This window comes from Bos mutus, chromosome 22, assembly GCF_027580195.1.
Source record: "Bos mutus isolate GX-2022 chromosome 22, NWIPB_WYAK_1.1, whole genome shotgun sequence".
Classification (NCBI taxonomy): Eukaryota; Metazoa; Chordata; class Mammalia; order Artiodactyla; family Bovidae; genus Bos; species Bos mutus.
The window spans coordinates 426,762-440,134 of NC_091638.1; positions in this window are offsets into that span (position 1 = coordinate 426,762).

Sequence of the window (13,373 nt, forward strand, 5' to 3'; positions counted from 1 at the left end):
TTTCTCATGATGTACTCTGCATATAAGTTAAATAAACAAGGTGACAATATACAGCCTTGACGTACTCCTTTTCCTATTTGGAACCAGTCTGTTGTTCCATGTCCAGTTCTAACTGTTGCTTCCTGACCTGCATACAGATTTCTCAGGAGGCAAGTCAGGTGGTCTGGTATTCCCCTATCTTTAAGAATTTTCCACAGTTTATTGTGATCCACACAGTCAAAGGTTTTGGCATATTCAATAAAGCAGACATAGATATTTTTCTGAAACTCTCTTGCATTTTCAATGATCCAGTGGATGTTGGCAATTTGATCTCTGGTTCCTTTGCCTTTTCTAAAACCAGCTTGAACATCTGGAATTTCACAGTTCACATATTGCTGAAGCCTGGCTTGGAGAATTTTGAGCATTACTTTACTAGTGTGTGAGATGAGTGTAATTGTGTGGTAGTTTGAGCTTTGTTTGGCATTGCCTTTCTTTGGGATTGAATTGAAAACTGACCTTTTCTAGTCCTGTGGCCACTGCCAAATTTGCTGGCATATTGAGTGCAGCTCCTTCACAGCATCATCTTTTAGGATTTGAAATAGCTCAACTGGAATTCCATCACCTCCACTAGCTTTGTTCATAGTGATGCTTTCTAAGGCCCACTTGACTTCTCATTCCAGGATGTCTGGTTCTAGGTGAGTGATCACACCATTGTGATTATCCAGGTCAGGAAGATCTTTTTTGTACAGTTCTTCTGTGTATTCTTGCCACCTTTTGCTAATATCTTCTGCTTCTGTTAGGTCCATACCATTTCTGTCCTTTATTGAGCCCATCTTTGCATGAAATGTTCCTTTAGTATCTCTAATTTTCTTGAAGAGATCTCCAGTCTTTCCCATCTTACTGTTTTCTTCTACTCCCTAGAGTTAGTTCTCTGGTGGTCTAGGGTCTTGGGTTCAGTGCTCCCACTCCAAAGTCTCGGGACTGGATCTCTGGTCAGGAACAAAGATTCCACAGTGGTTTGTTATGGCATAGGTGAGATTAAAACAAATGCCCCAAAATGAGAAACCAAAGATGAACCCCAGACAAATGGCTGTTACAAAATCAGGCAAATAATACTTAAAACAATGCAATATACACCCATGTGCAAAGGCAAAACAGTCCAAAAACAATAAAGTACAGTAAATTGACCGGGCAAACAAAGGAAATCATAACTTATATTTACTGCTGCTGCTACTGCTGCTAAGTTGCTTCAGTCATGTCTGACTCTGTGCGACCCTATAGACGGCAGCCCATCAGGCTCCTCCGTCCCTGGGATTCTCCAGGCAAGAACACTGGAGTGGGTTGCCATTTCCTTCTCCGATGCATGAGAGTGAAAAGTGAAAGTGAAGTCGCTCAGTCATGTCCGACTCTTAGCGACCCCATGGACTGCAGCCTACCAGGCTCCTCCATCCATGGGATTTTCCAGGCAAGAGTACTGGAGTGGGGTGCCATCGCCTTCTCTGAACAAAACTAACTAAAGCACAAACTGGAAAAGAAAATTAAAGCAATGTGCCAAGTGGGGAATAAAGCAATGAAAACCAAAATAACAAATATGTTGAGAGGAAAGGAAAGAAAGAATAGATATGCAAAGTTAAATAGAGGTAAATAAAGAAGATTTATATGCATTAAAGATTAACTGCAATGGGAAAAGAACAGCAGGAAAGGCAAACAAAGGAATAAATGTAGAAAAAATATAATAGGTTTAAAGAAATATAATTACAAAAAAGAGAAAAGAAGAAAGAAAAAGAAAAAAAAAAAGGCAAACTCCACAGAACTGCAAAAGCATAGCATAGAGGGAAAGGTTTATAACAACAATGCAAATGTGACTGAATATACACATACATATATACCCACAAGCAAAATCAAAACAGTGCAACAAAAATAAAGTACAATAGATTGACCCGGCAAACAAAGGAAACCAAAAATTTTATCTACTAGAATAAAATTAACTAAAGCCCAAACTGGAAAACAAAGCAAAAGCAAGGTGTCAGTTGGGGAATAAAGCTGTGAAAAGAAAACTGACAAATGTGTTGAGAGGAAAGAAAAGAAAAGAATAGATATGCAAAGTTAAATAGAGGTAAATAAAGAAGATTTTATACATTAAAGATTAATTGCAAGGGGAAAAGAGCAGCAGGAAAGGCAAACAAAGGAATAAATGTAGAAACAACATAATAAGTTTAAAAAAATTAAAATTATAAGAATGAGAAAAGATAAAAGGAAGAAGAAAGAAAAAAAAAGTAAAACTCCACAGAAATGCAAAAGCCCAACGTAGAGGCAGAGGTTTATAACAACAACAAAGAGTGTGACTGAATATACACATATATATACACATCCATAAGCAAAATCAAAACATTTCAACAAAAATAAAGTACAACTCATTGACCCGGCAAATAAAGGAAACCGAAAATTATATCTACCAGAACAAAACTAACTAAAGCACAAACTGGAAAACAAAACTAAAGCAAGGTGCCAAGTGGTGAATAAAGTAATGAAAACAAAATTAACAAACTTGTTAAGGGGAAAAGAAAGAAAGTAAAGAAAGAAAAAGTTGATATGCAAGGTTAAATAGAGACAGATAAGATTTATATACATTAAAGACTAACTGCAAGGGGAAAATAACAGTAGAAAAAGCAAACAAAGGAATAAATGTAGAAAAAATAATAATAGGTTTAAAAAAGTAAAATTAATAAAAAAGAAAATAAAATAAGGGAAAACTCCACAGAACTGCAAAAGCCCAACATAGAGAGAGAGAGGTTTATATCAACAATAAAAAATGTGACTGAGAAAAATATTTTAAAAGCTCAAAAGTTTAATTAGATTTCATAGTGCCAATAAAATCAACAACTACAATGGGTGGGGGAGGACAAAATAAGAAAAAAAATCAAAAAGATTCTACAGAACAAGTCAAAACATAAGAATAATAAATGTTTTTCTTGAGTCACTGTTGTCAGAGTCCTTTCCCTCACTGGGAGTCACAGTCCCCATCACCTTCCTAGGATGCCCTCCAACACTGTGCTAATCTCCGGACCTACTGTGGGGGGAGCTGAGATTCTAATCTGGTCCTATTCCTGTGTGTTCTCGCCTCCAATGTCCACAGCTATCAGAACTAGTGTGTTTTCTTTTGTGAGAGCTCTCAATGGCCTTTTATATATTCCATAGACACAGAGTTTGCCTAGTTGATCATGTGGATTTAATCTGCAGCTTGTACAGCTGGTGGGAAGGTTTTGGGTCTTCTTCTTTAGCCACACTGCCCCTGAATTTCAACTGTGGTTTTATTTCCACCTCTGCATGTGGGTCACCCACTGGGACTTGCTCCTGAGTCTGCCCTGGAGCACATGTGTCAAGGTGGTGAAGCTGCTTGGGTTGCACGGGTTCTGGCAGCACCAGGTACTCAGGGGAGTTGGTGGCTAGGACAACAGGAAATATAGTGCTTTAAACAGGTATGGCAACTAGTATTGGCCAATACACTCCAGTATTATTGCCTAGAGAATCTCCCTCCCTGACAGAGAAGCCTGGAAGTCAGTCTACAGGGTCGCAAAGAGTCGAACACTACTGAAGCGACCCTGCAAGCACAGACGCGAGACTATTTTTGTCTGTGGCAGCTCTGCCCCAGTGAGAATTGAGCATGAAGGTGGCACAGTTACTTGGCTTGCAGGGTCTCTGGTGATTCTGAGTGTGCAGGGACACAGCCTACCTCCTCTGCAGGAGTTATGGCCCTATCAGAGTCTTTTTTTGAGCCTCTTGTAGCTGGCAATCAAAAGGCCTCTTCGGCCAGTCTTTCTCCATAGCTCTGCCCATTCAGGCACTTAGAGGGCTCCCTTGCCTGGGGTCCTTCTCTGTTGTTCAGTGCATCAAGCACATAGAGGACCCCTCTGGCTGGGGTCCTACTCTGTAGATCGGTGCACCGGGCACTTAAAGGGGCACCCTGGCTAGGGTTCTACTCTGTAGTTCAGTGCGTCAGCCATTTGATGGGCCAGCTTCTCTATTGTTCAGCTGCTGATGCTGGTGTGTGCGGACAGAGAGGCTACGGGGATGGCTCCACCCCCATATGCATGACTCAGCAGTATTGCCTTGCTTCCATAGCTGCCTGGCTTTTCTCCACAGGCATTTCCCACCATAGTCTCCTCCCTCACATCCCCTCAATCTGTCTCTCCCCAGTCAATAGCAGCCCTCGCCCTGGGATTGCTCCACAATCCCTAAACTCCAGCTCCCAGCTGCTGCACCTTCCAGGGGACCTGCATCCCTGTTTGGAGTATGTATGGCTGTGGCAAGGACTGTCTGATTCTCATTCTATTTAGGCTGCCACAGATCAGCTGTTTCACTCTCAGCCTTAAATGTTTCTTCTCTGAATCAGACAATTGCCCCAATGTGGGGTATCAGACCCCTGCTTCAGTTAACCCACCAGCCAAGGTCAGATCCAGGCCTACCAAAACTCCTATTTTCTCCCTAGTTCCTCATCCTACTGAATTTTGCCTAGTTCTATATATATATAAGCTATTTCAAATCCTGAAAGATGATGCTGTGAAAGTGCTGCACTCAATATGCCACCAAATTTGGAAAACTCAGCAGTGGCCACAGGACTGGAAAAGGTCAGTTTTCATTCCAATCCCAAAGAAAGGCAATGCCAAAGAATGCTCAAACTACCGCACAATTGCACTCATCTCACACGCTAGTAAAGTAATGCTCAAAATTCTCCAAGCCAGGCTTTAGCAATATGTGAACCATGAACTTTCTGATGTGCAAGCTGGTTTTAGAAAAGGCAGAGGAACCAGAGATCAAATTGCCAACATCTGCTGGATCATGGAAAAAGCAAGAGAGTTCCAGAAAAACATCTATTTCTGCTTTATTGACTATGCCAAAGCCTTTGACTCTGTGGATCAAATAAACTGGAAAATTCTGAAAGAGAATGGAATACCAGACCACCTGACCTGCCTCTTGAGAAACCTATATGCAGGTCAAGAAGCAACAAAGAGAACTGGACATGGAACAACAGACTGGTTCCAAATAGGAAAAGGAGTACGTCAAGGCTGTATATTGTCACCCTACTTATTTAACTTATATGCAGAGTACATCATGAGAAACGCTGGGCTAGAAGAAGCACAAACTGGAATCAAGATTGCCAGGAGAAATATCAATAACCTCAGATATGCAGATCACCCTTATGGCAGAAAGTGAAGAGGAACTGAAAAGCCTCTTGATGAAAGTGAAAGTGGAGAGTGAAAAAGTTGGCTTAAAGCTCAACATTCAGAAAACTAAGATCAAGGCATCTGATCCCATCACTTTATGGCAAATAGATGGGGAAACAGTGTCAGACTTTTGCTCTTCCATTTGAAAAAGAAAAAGAAAAAACTCTTCTGTCTTCTCATTTTAACTTTCTGTCTCTATGAAACTTGGTGAAATAGTTACCTATCCTGGTCTCAAAGATGTGCCCTTATGTGGGAGCATCCTGATGCAGACTGCATGTGCCCAGTAGCTTTCATGGGGGAGCTAGAGTGAGCACAAGCCACATTTCCCCCCAGAGTGTCACCGTGGTGGGAGGTGGGGCTTGAGAAGGAAGGACTGAGCCAGAACAGGGAGCTAGAGCTTCTCCTATGTTCAGTGGCTGTCACTACACTATCAGGGATGAGCTAAGTCCTGAGGTGCTGCAGCAGAAGCCCTGTGGCCACGTCCAAGCTGGTTCTGTTCCTTCTAAGTGTGTGCTCTCCCCCAACAACCTCATCTTCACCCCCCATCGAAAGCTGTGCTAAAACAAGTAGGGCTAAAGTGGGTGCCTAGTGCAGGTTGGGGTATGAACACTGGGACGGTCCCAGTATGCAAGTCAGAGCTCTAGCCGTTCCACATCCAATGCCTCCACCAACAAGGGCTGCACTTGCTCTGTCCAGATGCAGGCATGGGTACACACAGCTGGGCTCTCTCCAGGGCAACAGCAGCTTTGCCCTAGCAGGGAGCTGCACCAGAGCGGGAGGGCAGGGCAGGAGCCTGCACAGGCAGGTGGCACACATGGGTGGTCGTGGGAAACAGGCCAGAGCCCCAGGCAGTTTCAATCTGCTTCCTGCCCCCTTGTTTCAGGAGTGAGCAGGCGTGTGCACTCTTCACAAGCAGAGTTTTGGTTTCTTACAGCCCTCCTGTAAGCCCCACTGGATTTCAAACCAGCCAAGAGGGGTCACCTTCCTGGTGTTGGATGTCAGGGATGGAATCCTCAATATGTGTCTGGAACCCCTTGCTTCCCAAGGAGGATCCCTGACTCTGTATAACCCCTTCCTCTTCTGTGACCCCTCCTGTTGTGCAGGTTCCAACCCCATTGCTTCTCTTCCCTTCCTACCGAGTCCATGTGGATATTTCTTACAGCCTTGGTTGTAACAGAGCCTTCCTGCTGACTTCAGGTTGTTTCAGTGAGAACTGTTCCACATGAAGATGTATTTTTGATGTGTGCATGGGGAGAGGAGAGCTCAGCTCCCCCTACTCCACCATCTTGATCTCCTCCAACTTTTAAGTTTTTTAATGTGAGTAAGAGTAGAGTTTAAATGTCTGACAAATGTGTGCTATTTGTCTGACAAATAGGACTGGAAGCAGTTATGCATAGATCTAAGATGTATAACTTGATCAGCTCCAGACTGTCTTTCCTATTCTAATCTCTAACTTTCCCTTCTCCCATAAGAGAGATTTCTTCGAGACCTGACAACCACCTCCAGTAGATTTAGATAGCTTGGGTTGGTCCAGGATCCAACACTCTTCCTGATAATAGCACCTAAGTATGCTGAGAAGGAAATGGCAACCCACTCCAGTATTCTTGCCTGGAGAATCCCAGGGACACCAGCCTGGTGGGCTGCTGTCTATGGGGTCGCACAGAGTCAGGCACGACTGATGCGACTTAGCAGCAGCAGCAGCATGTTGTCTTAGCATACCACCTCCACCCCATCTAGGTGCTCAGGGCAGAGCAGACCACCCCCTCCCCCAGCTCCCTGGGTGGGCAAGTGGTCCAAGTCTGGGCAGTCAGAGCTCATTCCCCTGGTGAAAGTGACTGGCACACAGATGGACACAGTCAGGTCAGTGGGACTCGGTCTGGTTCATTGGACTAGGTGAGAAGAAACTCTTTTTCCTTTTCTGTTGGCTGAGAGGATAGAAAGTAAGTGTGTGCTGTTTCTGCCCTGTTGCCCTCACAAAATGGAAATGAAGCCGCAGAAAGAAAATAAATAGTGGGAGAGAGTGAGATGATATCTGTGTGCTGGTGCCATCGTGCTTCCAGGGCAAGGCTGAAAACTTCTGGAAAAGGGCCGACTAACAAATAAGTTAGATTTTGTGGGCCTATGGACTCTATTGTGGCAAGTCAGCTGCTCTCACAGCAAAAAAGTAGCCACTGGTAATATGTAAACTATGAAGAACTATGCTCCAAGACAGTTTTATTTTTAGACACTGAAATGTGAATTTCATAAAATTCTTATTCTCTTTTGATTTTTTCCCGCAATCATTAGAAACTGTTCTTAGCTTGCTGGCTTTACAACAGGCCATAGGCCAGAGCTGGCCACAGGCTATACTTGCCAACACTCATTCAGCTTTTCAGTATCCCAGTCTGTAAATTCCTCTCCTGCCCACCCCCCCTTTTTTTTGCCTTCAATAAGTCCATGTTTGAGGACTTTTTTCCCCCTACCATTTGCAAGTGAAAAAGTCTCAAACTTCTTATGCCATGTTTAGTACCTGGGCTTTAGTTTCTCTCTTTGGAGCCCGAAAAACTAAGAGATCTGAAAGAGCTAATAGAAATGATGTTTGAGAAACACTGCACATTTGCTAAGGGAGAAAAAAAATGTTTGATAATATCTTAGCCATGGTAAATCTGGGGCTGAATGCATTGCTTCAACACCAATATAAAAAAAAAAGTCACTAATAAAAATAACCAAACAATTGTAAATTTACTAACTTCAAATAAAAACCAGTTTTCTTCATTGAGTCACTTGTAAAAGTTTCTGTGGAACTTGAGAATTGTTCAAGTTCCTTTAGCCTGTGAACAGTCAGAAAGGAGTTGTGAACAAGCTCTAAGCATCAGGGAAACAAGACTGAGGCTTCATCCCACACCAGGAAGGCCCAGAAGGACTATCAAGACCCTCTCCATATCACACAAGGGCCAACTTCCTAGGCAGCAGCCTGACCTCCTCCCTGAAAGGTTGAAAGACAGAAGCACCACATCAGGGTGTTTATTTGTTTCATTTGAAGGTGGCATTTGGACAAGTGCTACAGAATTAATTCCTTTAAGAGTAAACTTGGCAGCCCTACCAAAATACATCAGCTTTATGGTGGACATGGCACACAGAAGAGGAATATGGAGCAGCATAACAGGCATTTGCCCTTCAACTCAGTGTTCTCCTCCTGGGTATTTACCCAAGTGAGATAGAACCATATGTCCATCCAAAGATTTGTATATGAATATTCATAGCAGTTTTATTGATATTGATAATAGCCCTAAATTGGAAACAATTGGAGGTCCAACAGCTGATGAGTGAATAAACAAAACGTGGTTTGTCCAGGATGAGTGACTTTCAACTACGAACAGCTGACTGGTTCAGGATTGAGAAAGGAGTATGACAAGGCTGTTTATTGTCACCCTGTTTATTTAACTTATACGCAGCTCACATCATGAGAAGGATGATGAGTTACAAACTGGAATCAAGATTGGAGGGAGAAATATCAACAACCTCAGATATGCGGATGATACCACTCTATGGGCAGAGAGTGAACAGGAACTAGCCTCTTGATGAGGGTGAAGAAGGAGAGTGCAAAAGATAGCTTAAAAGCCAATATTAAAAAAAAATTAAGATCGTGACATCACTTCATGGCAAACAGAAGGGGGAAAGGAAGAGCAGTGACGGATTTCCTTCTCCTGGGCTCCAAAATCACTGTAGATGGTGACTGCAGCCATGAAATCAGAAGATGATTGCTCCTTGGCAGAAAATCTACGACAAACCTAGACTATGTGTTAACAAGCAAAGGCATCACTTTGCCTACAAAGGTCCATGTAGTCAAGACTGTGGTCTTTCCAGTAGTCATGTACAGAGGTGAGAGCTCAACTGTAAAGACAGAGTTCCAAAGAATTGATGCCTTGCAATTGTAGTGTTGGAGAAAACTGTTGAGAGCCCCCTAAACTGCAAGGAGATCAAACCAGTCAATCTTAAAGGAAATCAACCCTGAATATTCTTTGGAAGGACTGATGCTGAAGCTGGAGCTCCAATACTTTGGCCACCTGATGCGAACACCCAACTCATTGGAAAAGACCCTGATTCTGGGAAAGACTGAAGGCAGAAGGAGAAGAGTGCAACAGACGATGAGATGCTTGGAAGGCATCACCAATTCAATGGACGTGAACTTGGGCAAATTCCAGGAGATGTTGAGGGGTGGGGAAACCTGGCATGCTGCAGTCCATGGTGTCAGGAAGAGTCAGACTTGGCAACTGAACAACAACTAGTAACTCAGCAGTAAAAGGAGCTACTGATAAAACCAGCAGCATGGATGAATCTCAATAAGCTGAGTGAAAAAAGCCAGACCCAGAATACAGTTGACCCTTGAACAACACAGGAGTTGAAAATTCACATGGAACTTTTAACTCTCCCAAAATGTAATGACTAATAACCTTCAGTTGACCAGAGGCCTTACTGATAACATAAACAGTTAGCTAACATGTATTATGCATGTTATATGTATTATATACTATAGTCTTAAAATAAATTAAGCTAAAGAAAATAAAATCTCATTAAGAGAACCATAAGGAAGAGAAAATACATTTACAGCAGTGCACTGCATTTATTGATACCATAAGTTTGCATTGCCTGTTTACAAGATGAATCATCTGTCAGCAACTACATCAATATTGTCTTATGTAACACAAAATATTGTAGATGTTTTATGTATCACTAACACTAGTGAAAAATATCACTATATCACTATATATATCACTATATCACTAACACACTAACACATCAAAAAATAATCTAAAAAATAAATTCATACTTATTTACAGATATAATTATTCATAATGAACAGCATCAATATGATTGCTTTATGGTTGCCTAGTGTAATCAATAGCAATTACTTTATGGTAGCCTAGTCTATATACTAATGAGTGAGTTGTTACAAAATGTTTATGGGATACAGTTTTATAGTCATATTCATAAATTTGATATTGGAATTGCAGATGCTTTTTTTAAAAAAAATACCTTACTTGTTGGGGACTTCCCTGGTGGTTCAGTAACTAAGACTCCCACTTCCAATGCAGGGGGCCCAGGTTCAATCTCTGGTCAGGGAACTAGATCCCTCATGCTGCAACCAGTGGTAGTAGATGATAGAACAGACCAGATCTACTTATATTTTATGTGCTCGTCATGCCTTTAACTTAATTTCTATGATGTGTCTAGGCTACAGCTTGTAAGTTTTTAAAAATTATTGCAAATCTCAAAAATATTTCCAATATATGTATTTTAAAAAATTTGTATTGTGGACCCACAGATTTCAAACCAGTGTTGTTCAAGGATCAAGTGTACTTTATACTGTTTAATTCCTTTTGAAATCTATATTCCTTTAGAAATTCTAGAAAATGCAAACTAGTCCATAGGGACATAGACTTTCCTGGTGGTTCAGCGGTAAAGAATCTGCCTGCAATGCAGGAGCTGCAGGAGACTCAGGTTCGGTCCCTGGATTGGGAAGATCCCCTGGAAAAGGAAATGGTAACCCACTCCAGTATTCTTGCCTGGAAAATCCCCTGGACAGAGGAGCCTGGTAGGCTACAGTCCATGGGGTCGCAGAGTTGCACACAACTTAGCATGCATGCTATAGTGACATAAGTTACTTGGGGCAAGGCGCAGAGGGCTGGGGTTTGCCAAGAAACACGAGAGAGCCATCAAGGTGGTACATGTGTATTCTGACTATGCTGGTGATTCACAGGGCTTACATTGTACACTTTAGACAGATGTGTAAATAATACCTCATCAAGTTGATAATACTTCTTTCTTTTTTTAAATTTTATTGGCATATAGTTGATTTACACCATTGTATTAGATTCAGGTGTACAGCAAAGTGAATCACTTATACATATAGATAATAAAGACTTAAGACAGCTCTCAAATGGCCAATAAATACATGAGCAAAAAGCTCAGTACTACTAGACAATAAGGAAATGCAAACTTAAACCATATAAAACCATAAAAACATGTATTTCATTTCATCTAAATTATACATTAATTTTTTAAATGCAGATCTTAAAAAAAAGAGAGTTTTATTTTTAAAACTGAAACAAAATACTCAGAAATTCCACTTGTTTACTCAAAGTTTAAATTAATTTCACTTAATAAAATAAGTGGACACAAACAACCCACCACATCTCTTCATGGCTAAGTATCAAAAGCCAGGATCCTTGGAAATCTCACCTCCTTCCAAGTCAAGCCAATGAGCAGACTCCTCATCTACACCCCTCCTTTCTCCTTCCCCTCCTGGCTCATTCTAGTTCTGGCCTCTGACACTTGTTCTGTCTTAGACCTTCAGGAGTTCCATTCCCTCTTATAGTTGCCCTGAAGAAGCAACCAGACCCCTCCCTCTGCCATCTCTCCACAGATACCTTTCAGATCCCAGCACAGCAAAAGTGTCACTTGATGTCTGCCTATGTAATAAAGGAGTCGGGGGAGTAGGAAAACATTATTTTTCTGAATGTGAAGATTAATATTATCAGGAGGTAGAGAAAATATTTTAAAGAGATCAATACTTCTTAAATATTCCTATAAAGTTAATGAAATTTCAACCAAACCTCCACTCCAACCAGACTCTCGCTCTACCACTCCAGTGAAACTTCTGGCCGAGGACACCACCGACATTCCAGTACCAGATTCCATGGGTGGATCTGCAACTTTTTAAGCCCCACTTGCCTCCAGCATAGATCAGTCCACTTCTTTTCAGTCTCCTTGGCTTCTTCCTCTTTATCTCCCAAGTCTCTTCATCAGAGGCCCCAGGGCTCAGGACTCTGATCACTTCTCCTCCTCTAATCCCTTTATGATCTTATGTAATCTCCAGCCTAAGTAGCATCTGTATATCGATGATTACCTCTTTTATCTCTTGCCTGGGCCTCTCTCCTGAAGCTCAAACTCGTAAGGCCAACTTCTCCAGTACTCCACTCTAAAGTCTAAAAGTAGCTCAAACATAGCAAGTCCCAAAATCAGACTCTCATTTTTCCTTCTCAAACTCTCCTCCCCGCTCCATTTCTTATCTCAGTAAAGACTACCATCACCCCTTCCTAACCAAGACCTGGAGGTCATCCTTGGCTCTTGTCTTTCCCTCACACCCAGATTCCTCAGTAATTTCTGTCAACTCTTACTGCCTCTCCTTCTTGTACTCCACTGCTCCCTTCTGAGGGAGCACCCCTCCCCCCATCTCATTTCAAATTCATTGATCTTCCTGCTCCTCCCTTCCATCATTATTCTCGCACAGCACTTTCCCCATAATATCTCTTTATTGGCAGTCTTCCACCCACTAGAATACATGCTGAGCACTGCCCTTAACAATCAGGAGATTAAACAGTAGTACCCAGCACACAGCAATCACTCAGCAAACATATGCATGCAAGTATGGCAACTAAGGAGTTTACTACACAAACTAGACAACTTCAAGTTAACTGCGACTAGCTGAAGGCCATCTCCCACCCACTTTCCTCCTCCTTAACCCTAAACAAGGTGTGGACGTGAGGGCAAAGATCAAATCTCCCTTGGTCCATGTCCCGCAGCTGGTGTAAGAGGTGAAAAATTAATGGGTTGTCTTGGGAGATGACCAGAAGCACATTCTGCTTGCTGCTGGAGAGAAAGGACTTAGCAATTCTGTGTATAAACTGCCTTGGAGAAGGTACAGCCTTCTGAAGCTGGTCCTAGGTTGACCCAACAGTGTTCAGAGCAGAGGACCTATATCCAGGAATGCCTACAGGGGCTACAATCAGATGGAACTTGATATGAAGCACAGGTCTGCTTTTTTTCAGAGTGTTTTATTTTATATTTTATACCTCAGAGGCCCCCTTAGGTTTAGGGGAAAGTGTATCACCGACCAGATTGGTCCATGAAACCTGTTGCCACAGAATTTAGGGCTAGAATTACTCTTTATGTGGAACTTGCAGTCATCAGGTGTTCTAAGGCTAGATAAAGATGTCCCATCCAGTAAAGCACTGTCAGCTGATCTGTAGGAGGACTTGCAGTGTTGAAATCCCTCTTATCAGATAACAAGTAGCAGGTGAGAGCTTCTCCCCTCACCAGGTTCAGCAGAGGGGTGTTTTCTTCAAAAGACATGGATCTCTTCAAAGTAGTTCTAGCCTTAGTCAGTTTAAAGTTGGTTTAGAGGGA